This window comes from Nipponia nippon, unplaced genomic scaffold (genome assembly GCF_047370975.1).
Source record: "Nipponia nippon isolate SJK-2023a ecotype South Korea unplaced genomic scaffold, ASM4737097v1 scaffold_3, whole genome shotgun sequence".
In the NCBI taxonomy this organism is placed as follows: Eukaryota; Metazoa; Chordata; class Aves; order Pelecaniformes; family Threskiornithidae; genus Nipponia; species Nipponia nippon.
The window spans coordinates 57115274-57127867 of NW_028262347.1; the positions used below are offsets into that span (position 1 = coordinate 57115274).

Below are 12594 nucleotides of genomic sequence, written 5' to 3' on the forward strand. Positions count from 1 at the left end.
TCCAAGCTATTTACTATGGCATACCAGCCTGAACACAGAAAATACCTCCCCAAACCAGGGAGCTTACTGGGACAAGACGTGAGTCAGTCAGTCAGCACCAGCTGATAAGGAATAATTCAATACAGTCTATTCTGCAGTCTCTGGCCCTGGACACTAATCCAGAGGCTAATAAAGCAGTAATCCCTTGCTGATCCACAGGCTCCATTTCCCTTGCTCAACCCCACGTCATTACTCTGGGTTATATCTGCTCTCGCCACCCTCAATCTCCCTTCTCTCCCTGCTCCTCCACCTTGCACCGTCCTCACTGGTGCAAGATCGTTATAACCGCCTTTCAGGACTCGCCTAACAGAGCCATTCATATTTAGTTATTTCAGCCTTGCCTCCTGAATTATTGCTATCCCAAAGCACAGGCTATTTCATTTGCTTTTTGAGCTGGTGGTGTCAAGCTTGTCTCAGAAATGCCCCTGGTGCCCCAGCATGGGAACTGCTTCTGTTTCCCGGGGAGCTGCTGAGAGCCTTTATGGGGAGCACCATCACCTCCAACAAAGGTTCCCCCCCTCCTTGGGCACCCTGACCTGCCCCAGGAGGTGAGACGTACAAATGAGCCAACAGGAGGTCCCGCTTACGTGACAGCCCCCATTTACTCTGCCAGCTGCTCATTCATCTGGAACGGGAAGCTGTAAGTCATGCCATGGATCAGCCAACCCTCCAGTTCACTTAATCTTCCTGTAAACATTGCTGGTGGCCACAAGTAAGGAGGGAGCAAGGGAAGGAGAAGTGCAGCTCCCTAGCAAAGGGTAGGGCTGCCATCCCAGGCCAAGCCTCTTACAGTTCGATCTCCCTGTGGCCACTGCCAAATGCTACAGAGAGGTAAATGATGCAGAAGCATTGGTCTTCTGTGTTAGTCTTATGCTCCTAATAAATAGAAATTGGCTGAGGAACTGAAGCATAGGGTTTAGCATACTATCAGTAAATGTAATTTTTTAATCTGAAACCTCTGGATTTTCTCAGTCCCCCCTCACATGTCCAGCCCAAACAAATCTTGCAGAGATCCTGCTTTTGGTGCTGTTCTGGGGCAGGGAGTTAGTTTTGCAGTGTGCTTTGACTTAGCAATGATCTGGAGCTTGGTTCCAAGCTTGCCATCTTTTAACTTAATCAGATGTCCTTTGAATAAGGTGCTGTATTTTAGGCATCCCAAAGAGGCTGATACAGGGATAGCTGAAGTGTTGTTTCTTTCCCACCTTTGAAAAAGCACACCTATGGCCCACCACTGGAGTTCACCCCGAGACACAAGAGCCAAAGAGAAAAGAAAAAAGGAACCTTAAGAGGCTATAGGAAAAGAGATATAAAATGCTCCCAACACCCATCAACCTGTAAGCACAAATTATTTGATTTCAGCAGGTGTCTCAGGATGTCAAACACTTACTAGCAATGAATATAAGGGTTGCAGGGTACGCTACTAGGTAGGCTATCAAACAGTCATGATCTCTCTCCCTTGATTTAGGAGACAAGAAAGGCTCATCTTTCATGTGGATTTAACTTTACTCCAATTTTTAGAAACAAAGCAGCACCTAAAGAAATCTGTGTGCTTCAAATCACAAACAGATTCATGAAACACAGTAGAGCCATGGTGGGCGCCCCGGTTGGTAACGTGCTATTTAAAGAGAACTAAGAAGCTGACTACAGTCCTCATTTTCCATCTGTCCCTCTTGCATTCCTTTCATCTTCCCCACTCTCCAGATGCCAAGGAAAATGGATGCACTATAAAAGATCAACAGGTTGTGGTGTTTCAGCTGCTTCTTTCTTGCTGGCTAAGAAGGAATAGAAATGCAAAAGCAAATACACAAGTCATAAGCAACAGGACCGCCTTGAAGATGTGTGAGACTTCTCTAATGCCACATCCACAGTAGCTATGTATAAAAATGACCATAACAATAAAACTTCGTGTCTTAAAGGCCTCCATCCCTCAGTGAGGCTTTTCAGAGCTGTCCATTAGAGGTCACTAGCACTCAGTTACAGCAGGAGCCTGGCCTCTGCAGATGAAATCCCAGGCACCAGACCTCCAGCCAAAAAAACTTTACCCCCAAACAAAGAGGAGAACCAAACAGAAAACACACACCCCTCGTCACCCTATTGTACGTGAGAAGAAAACCTTAGTGGGAAAAGTGGAGCTTGGGAAATAGGTGCATAGGCCTTTGCCACAGGTTTGAAGAAGGGAGCCTGGGGACCCCACCAGCTGGAGGGTGAGCAAACATTCCCTTGTAGTGATCAGAGCAGCCTCATCCAGCACTCTCAGCAGCAAGCTCAGAGAAGTCATGACTTCTTAGACAAGGGCAAAGATTTAGGTAGGCAAGCTATGCCCTAGGTATTAAAACTGCCAGGCCATTCGGGGTTTGATTTCAGCTGCCAAGAGACAAACTGCAGAAGAGAAGCAGACTGCTGGCCAGGGCATGGAAACTGGACACTGCCTCTGCTCCCCTCGGAGAGCCACATCCTGGCTGCGCTCACCCACCTGCCCTCCATCCCTCCTCTGCAGGAGAGAGCACTCTCACTGCAGCCTGTGTGTGACACCAGGAGAGAATAACCATACCATGACACTGCGATACAATGCAGCAGTGTCTGCCTGTCCTCACCGAGGACCCACTGCAGCTCTCAACCAAAGCCCGTCCCCCTGCCATCTCACAAGGGTGAGGACACAACACATCCCTGCTGGCCCAGAGCTGAGTCTAGGAGGAAACTTGGTGACCTGTGTCAAACTGGGAGCACAGGCATCTGGTGTAAAGGGACATCACATCATCTCATGGCTCTTGAGAAAAACAAAACAAAAATGCCAAAACACCCCCACCCCCCAAGTTGCTGCCTATTTGCTGTGCTCTGTGGCTGATAACCTGCCTATAAACACTGCAATTACATTGGATCCCAAAGCAGGTGGGAAATTCATCAGCCAGCTGCATCCCTCCCACATACCACCATTTCCTTCTGTCCTGCAATGAGAAGAATTTGCCACCTCTCTCATTTCCCTGCCAAGCACACAGGATGCTCACGGCTCCATCCATAGAGCTCCTGGCTACCTGTTGGCCCTCAAGATGACACGCCTGTATTTGATTGCACTCTCGTGGGCAGGACATAAGGGATGGAGCCATGCTGCTGCATCAGTGTCTGAAGATGTAAAAGCCAGGCTGCAACATCATCTGACCCCATTACCCACTCCTCCCCCCAAGAGACCAAACCTGTGATGGCAATCCCTCCACATGGCCACCTTGCATCTGTTCAAGGGGTCCTACCCTGGTAGTAGCTTCTGTCCTTAAGAACCTGACTAGCTCATTTGAGATTACAGTCACAGGCACAGCATGTTTGCTGCATCCCTGTCTATATGCTCTTCATGAACCCACGGCAGCATAAGGATGCAGCACACGGAGCCGGCAGGGGGCCAGAGAGAGGGGAAGGATATTTGAGTGCTGACTGGGCTGTCCTCCTGATGAAGGACAATGACAAGCCAGGATTCATCGTCTGCAGCTGCTCCCTTTTAACTGCTTATGATGAATATTTACAGAAAGGAAGGGGGGGGGGGGGAATCATGAAATTATCTGTTATTTTTTGCAGCAGGTTTTCTTCCAGAGAAGAGGCCAGCCTGACAGCCAACCAGGCTGCCTCCAGCCCTCTGTTTATACCCAGCTGGCAGAGGCACTGAGAGTTTGTATGTACACACACCCCCATGTCACCCACCTCAGTACTGACCTCCAGAAGGCTAAGGGAGGACATCAGAGAAGTCAACGGCTGATGAAGAGACTGGTCAATGCTGGACTGATTTTTCTGATCTGGCACTGACAGATGGAAACCGAAGCCCAAAGGTGCTAGACCACTCCCAAACCTCTGCCTGGGGTTTACGACTCTGTATGCTACTGACCTGGGCTGGACCCACAGCATAACTAAGCCTGAGAGACTTAATGCCTCCCCTCTAAGGACTGCTACCATCTGACTGTTCACTACTACCATGCAACCTGTTGCATTAACCGGACTCCCCAGGGGTCATGCAATAAAGCTGCCTTTACTTTGAATTCACCTTCACCCCAGGCATTGGCTGCAAGAGGGACCACAACTTGGCAAGCCTCAGCTTGTAGATGAGATCATTGAATCGTCAAGGTTGGAAAAGACCCTTAAGATCATTGAGTCCAACCATTAACCTAGCACTACCAAGTCCACCACTAAATCATGTCCCAAGCACCACATCTACATGTCTCTTAAACACCCCCTGGGATGGTGACTCAACCACTTCCCTGGGCAGCCTTTTCCAGTGCCTGACTACCCTCTCGGTGAAGAAATTTTTCCTAATATCCAATCTAAACCTCCCCTGGTGCAACCTGAGGTCATTTCCTCTTGTCCTATCGCTTGTTACTTGGCAGAAGAGACCGACCCCCACCTCGCTACAACCTCCTTCCAGGTAGTTATAGAGAGAAATAAGGTCTCCCCTCAGCCTCCTTTTCTCCAGACTAAACAACCCCAGTTCCCTCAGCCGCTCCTCATCAGGCTTGTGCTCTAGACCTTTCACCAGCTTCGTTGCCCTTCTTTGGACACGCTCCAGCACCTCGATGTCTTTCTTGTAGTGATGGGCCCAAAACTGAATACAACGTTCAAGGTGTGGCCTCACCAGTGCTGAGTACAGGGATACGATCACTTCCCTAGTCCTGCTGGCTACACTATTTCTGATACAAGCCAGGATGCTATTGGCCTCCTTGGCCACCTGGGCACACTGCTGGCTCGTATTCAGCCGGCTGCTGACCAATGCCCCCAGGTCCTGCAGGGCAGCTCTCCAGCCACTCCTCCCCAAGCCTGTAGCGCTGCATGGGGTTGTTGTGACCCAAGTGCAGGACCTGGCACTTGGCCTTGTTGAACCTCATACAGTTAGCCTCAGCCCATCGATCCAGCCTGTCCAGGTCCCTCTGTAGAGCCTTCCTACCCTCCAGCAGATCAACACTCCCACCCAGCTTGGTGTCATCTGCAACCTTACTGAGGGTGCACTCGACCCCCTTGTCCAGATCATTGATAAAGATATTAAACAGAACTGGCCCGAGCATTGAGCCCTGGGGAACACCACTCGTGACTGGCTGCCAACTGGATTTAACTCCATTCACCACAGCTCTTTGGGCCCGGCCATCCAGACAGTTTTTTTCCCCCAGCAAAGAGTACACCCATCGAAGCCATGAGCAGCCAGTTTCTCCGGGAGAATGCTAGGGGAAATGGTGTCAAAGGCTTTACTAAAGTCTAGGTAGACAACATCCACAGCCTTTCCCTCATCCACTAAGTGGGTCACCTTGTCATAGAAGGAGATCAGGCTAGTCAAGCAGGACCTGCCTTTCATAAACCCATGCTGACTGGGCCTGATCACCTGGTTGTCCTGTACATGCCGCATGATGGCACTCAAGATGATCTGCTCCATAACCTTCCCCAGCACCAAGGTCTGACTGACAGGCCTGTAGTTCTCCAGACCCTCCTTTGAGCCCTTCTTGTAGATGGGCACCACATTTGCTAACCTCCAGTCAACTGGGACCTCCCCGGTTAGCCAGGACTGCTGATAAGTGCTGGGAAGTGGCTCAGTGAGCACCTCTGCCAGCTCCCTCAGTACCTTTGGGTGGATCCCATCCAGCCCCATAGACCTGTGTGTGTCTAAGCGGTGTAGCAGGTCGCTAACCATTTCCCCCTGGATTATGGGGGCTTCATTCTGCTCCCTGTCCCTGTCTTCCAGCGCAGGGGGCTGGGTACCCACAGAACAACTGGTCTGACTATTAAAGACTGAGGCAAAGAAAGCATTAAGTACCTCAGCCTTTTCCTCATCCTTTGTCACTATGTTTTCCCCTGCATCCAATGAAGGATGGAGATTCTCCTTAGCCCTCCTTTTGCTGCTAATATATTTATAGAAACATTTTTTTATTGTCTTTTATGGCAGTAGCCAGATTAAGATCTAGCTGGGCTTTGCCCCTTCTCATTTTCTCCCTGCACAACCTCACGACATCCTTGTTGTCCTCCTGGGTTGCCTGCCCCTTCTTCCAAAGGTCATAAACTCTGCTTTTTTTCCTGAGTTCCAGCCAAAGCTCTCTGTTCAGCCAGGGGGGTCTTCTCCCCTGCCGGCCTGTCTTTGGGCACATGGGGATGGCCTGCTCCTGCACCTTTAAGATTTCCTTCTTGAAGAATGTCCAGCCTTCCTGGACTCCTTTGCCCTTCAGGACTGCCTCCCAAGGGACTCTGTCAACCAGGCTCCTGAACAGGCCAAAGTCTGCCCTCTGGAAGTCCAAGGTGGCAGTTCTGCTGACCCCCCTCCTTACTTCTCCAAGAATTGAAAACTATCATTTTGTGACCACTATGCCCAAGACGGCCTCCAGCTATCACATCACTCACAAATCCTTCTCTGTTCACAAAAAACAGGTCCAGTGGGTGCCTTCCCCAGTTGGCTCACTCACCAACTGTGTCAGGAAGTTATCTTCCACATGTTCCAGGAGCCTCCTAGACTGTTTCCTCTCCACTGTATTGTATTTCCAGCAGACATCTGCTAAGTTGTCTGCTGGAAAAAATCAACAATAAATAATAAAATAAATAAAAAATAATAAAAATAAATAATAAAATCAACAATAGATAATAATCTGAGGGCTGTACCAGAGTAGGAAGCTTTCTCTTCACATCTTTAACCTGGGCCCCAGGGAGGCAGCAGACTTCCCTGAGAAATGGGTTCAGTCTGCATATTGGGCCTTCTGTTGCCTTCAGAAGGGAGTCTTCTATGATAAGGACCCATCTTTTTTTCTTTATGGAAGCAGTTTTGACACTGGTAGGGCATAGGCCGACTTAACCTTGGCGACACCGCCAAGCTAGATGAACCATCATCCTCATTATTGTTTGGTTCCACTTGCAGAGCCTCATACCTATTATGCAAGGGCACCTTGAGATGTGGCACAGCTGAAGCAGGACTCAGCCAGAAGGGATTCTCAGGAGAAAGAGCCATTTATTTTCCCACCTTGTTGCTTTCCCCGCCTCAGGAAGGGGAGACAAAAATGTGTTTGTTCCACTCCTTCTCTTCTAAGCTGCATGTCCTCTTGTACAGCTCTTTATTCTTTCTTGCTTTTTCAGGTTTTGCACACAGAAACATGTTCTTTATCTCCAGGCTACATTTGCCAACACTTTGAAACAGTCCTCATGGGGAAAGCTGGGCAGCCTGCTCTGCTGAGCCCTGTGGTTTGGAGAAGATGCAGGCGAGTTTACTTTGTTGAGCGGTCCCGTGTGGGCAGCTGGGAGCAGGCCACAGGTTTGTTTAGCCCTCAGCGCCTGCCATGATATTTGGGATTTGGAAGGAAGACAGACTCACACTGGAGGAGCAGGTGAAACAGCTGCTCTGTTACTTCAGTGCTCCCCAACTTCTGAGCTAGAAAAGCCTTAGCCCCAAGAATATCTTCTCTCCCATGAGAGGGTGGCAACAACTCTCCAACAGGCTGGAATACAGCTCCTTCAAGCTCCCACCCTTACCTTAAGACTGACAAGCAACTCCTCCTGCTCTCTAGTCACCACTGGGCACTGCCCATCAAGTTTTTCCACCTTCTCCCCCAGCTGTGGAGTTGTTTGTGAGCACAGGCATTTTGTGCAGCCACTGATGGATGCTGATGGTTGTGGATAAGAGGGTGGCTGAGCATGAAGAGGACCCCTTCTCAGAGGCTCAGTGGCTTGGAAGAGTTTTCCTCAAGGCAAAAGAGCAGTACAAGCACAGGATTGTCCCTGTCAGCCAGCTCATTTGCCTTACCCTTGTCCAAGTGAGTGGGAGAGTGCTGTCTGCTTGCATTAAAGCGGTTTCACTGTTGATAAGCTGCAAGCAGGCAAAGAGTTCACTTGGGGAAAAACACAAAGCATGGCAGGGCAGAAGAGGAGAAACTCTTTTAAAACACTTATGTCTTTTGATAATCACAGTAATAAGACCTCTGGTGGAAAATCTATACCTAATAAAAAGTTTAACAAGCCCAAGAAGATATTTAGGGCTACTGAGACCAACTGATGAGAGCCTGAGACTTACTCACCGGCCCTCAATATGTTAATTCACAATGTACCCAAGAAGAACACAACCCAGAGCTCCACAGAGTTACAAAAGCATTGCTATTGGGAAGATAAAATGAAAATGTTTCAAGCTGGTGGTGGTAGCAGCCACTGTTCTTTCAGGAGGAAAGAGAGAAGGAAGCTGTTCAGTTATTTTGGAACAGGCAATTGCAAAAAAAAAATCTGCCTGAATCAGTCTTGCAATTACCAAGGCTGGTCAGCCTGAGTTTCCATGGTAAGCATTTCCACTAAGAGCTTAAAGCAAATGGCAAGGGCAGTTTTGATGGAAGGGTGCAGAGAAAGACAGGGGCAGCAGGACAGAGAGGCAGGCAGGAAGCCAGGGAAGCACATCCCGCACAACACAGAGCAAGCCAAGAGAGAGCTTTGGCTGCAGAGCGCAGGCTAGGAGAGACACTTGGAGTTTTGGGCAGCTGTGTTTAGGGAAACAGGACTTTGTGTATGTTCCTCGTCAATAAAGAAAGATGCACCAAGGGCAGACTTTCCTCCACTATCAATTACTTAGGAAAACAACCCCCACACTCCTGAGCTAGTTGCTCAGGTCTAGATGTGGCACTGGCTGCTGGAAGGGTTTTGGGGGATGCTGCCTCTCCTGCAGCAAGCACCATGAAGCAAACCCCAGCAGAAGGGCTGGTAACATAACTCGGGGTACAGGGGAGAGGGAGCTGCCACTGATGCTCAGCATCTCCATCTCCAAGCCCAGGTCACGCAGGATCGCAAATGCAGGTCAACAAATACATGAGTAGTCGCAAGGTAGAGGTTTACACCTCTAAACCCCTCTAAGACCATTGACACAGAGATGCACACAGGGGATCAGTCCCCTCCCACCCCCACTAAAAAGCAGTCCCAGCACAGAAATCCCATGGCCTGGTCACACACATATACTGCTGGGGAATAAAACCCTTGCTACCGCTGCTTGAGCACTCATCCCCAAGCTACTCAGAAAATACCATAGCCTGTGCAATAGTGCTTTTCAGTCCCAGCAATAGCAGGAGGCAGATGCAGCAACAGGGAAAGAGACTGCCAGCCCCCCCCCCCGCCACCCCCACCACACAGGCAGACATACAAACTTACCTTTCACTCCTTCCTTCACTAACTGTCTTATCGCCATAGCAACTGTAATCCTAGGTCATGCAGCTAAGAAAAAAAAAATACAGCGCAAATGAAGATATACACTATCGCCAAACACAGCCTCAGTAGTAGAATCTAATTTTCATTAGAGACATAACAGTGGTTTTGCATAATTATACATATATTAATGTCCAACATACCCATCTTCAGTTAAAATTCATTAATTCAGTTCTAAATAAAAAGCATTGCTCATTGCAGGTTAATTTTTTTTTTTTTTAAAAAGGAGAAAATATTTCTAAAAGCTCAAGTCATACTTGAACAGCTTTTTCTTAATCCCGAGATTAACAGGGAGAGATTAAGTCAGCACTCAAGTAGTAACGTGGCATAAAATGTAACGGGAAACTTTGCTGCTTTTACAATATGAGGAGTGAGAGTGAGCAATAAAAAAAAATTGGCCAGATGCTGAAGCATACCTGGAATTGAGACCCAAAGGAAAGCATCTCACAGCCTTTCCCTTTGGTGCTTGCGGTGAAAGCAATACAGCAGCATCATATTGAGAAGCAACATACCACTGCGAGTGACTAAGCACAGGTTTGGCTAGCACCAGAATTTACTACATAGCTTGAGGTCAGCGTTTACAAGAGGAGGTTTATTTACACTGACGGCACAGATACGAGATAGCAGTACCAAGGGACAGCCCCAGCCAAGAAAGCTCTGTAAAGCAAAGAAACCCTTTGTCTGTGTCCTTCCTTTTTTATTTGCTCCTACTACCTTCAGGTTCCTCCATTACCCACTAAATACAAATGCCCTGAGGCTGGTTCCCTATATCCCTCTTTATTACCAAATTTCCAGGTGGGCCTCATCTGAGTGATGGGTAGCTCTTTGTGCTGGTCAGACCCCACGTTCCCTGGTCCTACGTGTGGGGCAGTGCCTGGAGGGTGGTTATTGCTACTTCAGGCATCAGGGACCTGGCTATGTAGGGGCTTTGAGACCTCACTGCAAGCTCTTGCATTGCAAGCATGCATACAGCTCTAAGGATGCTCATGAAACCCTGACCTGGTGCATGCTAGACTTGATATTAAAATAAATGTGGCATCCTTAGGATGTGCCTCTTCTTTAGTTGTATTGGTATCATAGCTAGGGAATAAAGGGAGAAGCTACTACCTGGGTTTTTCTCCACAGAGGCTTGTTTAATTCCTCACTTACAGAAAAGGCAAGGAGGACCAGGACAAAAGGGAGAGGAGGGCTGGCCTTGAGGGAAGGGTGTGGGACTGGAGAATGGGTGGAGGAAGGAAAAAGAGGGAGATGGCAAAATAAACGGAAAGACAGAAGAAGAGATGGAGAGAGACCTGTCCTAAACAGCAATGGAAATCCCTCATGGCTGTCAATCTCCGGCTCCTCTCCTCCTTGTGCTGTCATTAGCACACAGCAGGACGAAGCAAGGCTGAGCACAAAGCTCAGCCGGTGTCAGGGAAAAAGCTTCCTTCTCACCCATGTTTCTGGAGGAGGGAGAGGGAAACCACCACCTCTGTGTCCAAGCCCATGTCCGCCCTGGCCAGGTGTTGCTCATCCTCCCCTCTGCATCAGGGAGTGCTGACACAGGCCTTTGTCAGGCGCACAGGGTCCAAACGTGGCCCTTCATACCATCCTGTGAGCACCTCCTGCCCTGGCCCATGTGCCTGAGCCCTGGAAGTCCACCTGTCCATGAGGAAAAGAGAAATAACAGCTTGCTTCAGTTGCTGCTGGTCACAAACAGATTTAATTTTTTTTTTAAGTGAACATACACCTCTGGCTCACTTGTGCTCACTTTGTTCTCCCTTCTCAAGTAGTGGCCCAGACAGAAAAGATGCTTTTTAGAGATGTCAGATAGGACCTGACAGAGTCCTGCTGGGCAGGAGCTGGGAGCAAAATGGAGGGAAGAACCCACCTCCTCTCCAACCACCTCCTCCTCCACCTTGTCCTTCAGGTTGGCCCCTGGCTAGGAAGCAGAAGCTTGAAAATAATATATATCTTGTAGCCCATGCTTGGCAAAGCCAGCTCTTCCATAACCGTGCTGTATAGCTGACCCGCGTACAAAAAGCAACTCTGACCTGCCCAGAACATGCATGCTGGGGAGGTGCAGCGTGTTGCAGAGCTGTGCTGTAGGTACGTGTGGGCTCTTTGCCCAGGATTGCCCACTGCCTAAGGCGGCTACTCAGCCTCCTGCCTGAACAGAGAGCAGTGGCATTGGTAAAACCTCCAGAAAAACAGGGAAAGTATTCAAATGCCTCCGAGATAATATTTACTGGTGGTAACAGGATAGGCATCGATATATGGTGGCTCTGCATGGGAGGAAAGCCCTTAGTCCTAGTGTTAACTTCCCTGTTGCTAATCTGGAGAGAAGGTTCAAAATCTTCTCTGAATTGGTGGAGGAAACAAAACCAGCTGCTCCTCTGATTTTTGTGCTATCTGCAGTTACCATCTCTGACTGCCACATAAAGTCTTTGGCCACAAAACGTGGATGGGTCACAAAAAGGGGAAACGAGACACACAGGGACTTCAGATGGAGGAACAGAGAGGTGAGGAGTAAGACAGATATATGACGTGTCTATGTGGCCATCAGCAGTAGAACTGCAGCAGGTGAGGTCACCCCAGGTGACTTTCATTTCATGCCAGCCCAGGTGCAGTAAGCAGTAAAACGACCCTGGCATAGACCTGTGCGGGTCTCATGTCCCACGTGCACTTGGGGAGCTAGTGCTGAAGCCTTCTCCTTCCACCCCTTCACAAATGAGTGCCTGGAGTACCTATGTTGAAGCAAGCTTGAGTTTGTGTCCACAACCCACAGGGGCTGAGTGCACCCCTGCTTCCTCCCCCTGTGCCCATCACCCTGGATGCCGGTGTGCCCTGAGCCTGGTTCCTGGGCACAGGCCACACACAGCCAGCATCGGCCAGCTAAGGCCTCCTTCTCCCTTCCCACTCCCCAGGGACAGCATGGACAGAGGGTTTCCTTCTCAGGACATTTGCAGGGGATGCTCAGACCTACTGGGAGTAGTTGGAAAAGGAGTGTGCCTTTTCCCACACCCCCTCCTGCCTTCTAGCACATGTGATGTGGGATGGCCTGTGAGGGGACATGGGGCTCTTCCTGGAGGTGAGATGGGGGTGGGACCCTGAAGTGACTGGGGAGGTCCCTGAAGCCATCATCAGTCCCCCTGACAAAGGATGTAGCAGAAATGATACCCCTGGCCAAAACCAGGAGTAGGACTGGGGAAACTAGCTCAGCATAGACATTCATCTCAGGCAAGGGGCATTAACACAGTGATGGCTTAAAAAAAGTGAGTCCCCACTCTGAGGGAGCCGAATGACTCAAGATGTGTAAGGAGACCTGCACAAGCAGCCCCCATGTCAGACAAAAGGGGCTTGTGACTGACCCCCCTCCACCATGTCCCTCATGGAGCCAAA

At 49.3% G+C, this 12594-nt stretch overlaps 1 long non-coding RNA gene across 1 annotated transcript; it reads right to left on the reverse strand.

Annotated features, from left to right (window-relative positions):
• Positions 1-1639: 1639 nt before the first annotated feature.
• Positions 1640-9850, reverse strand: LOC148054648 (uncharacterized). The gene is made up of 3 exons (XR_015706815.1): positions 9630-9850; positions 9160-9222; positions 1640-1811 (listed from the first exon to the last, which is right to left on the reverse strand). It is a non-coding gene; the product is annotated as an uncharacterized LOC148054648 (long non-coding RNA).
• Positions 9851-12594: the final 2744 nt, after the last annotated feature.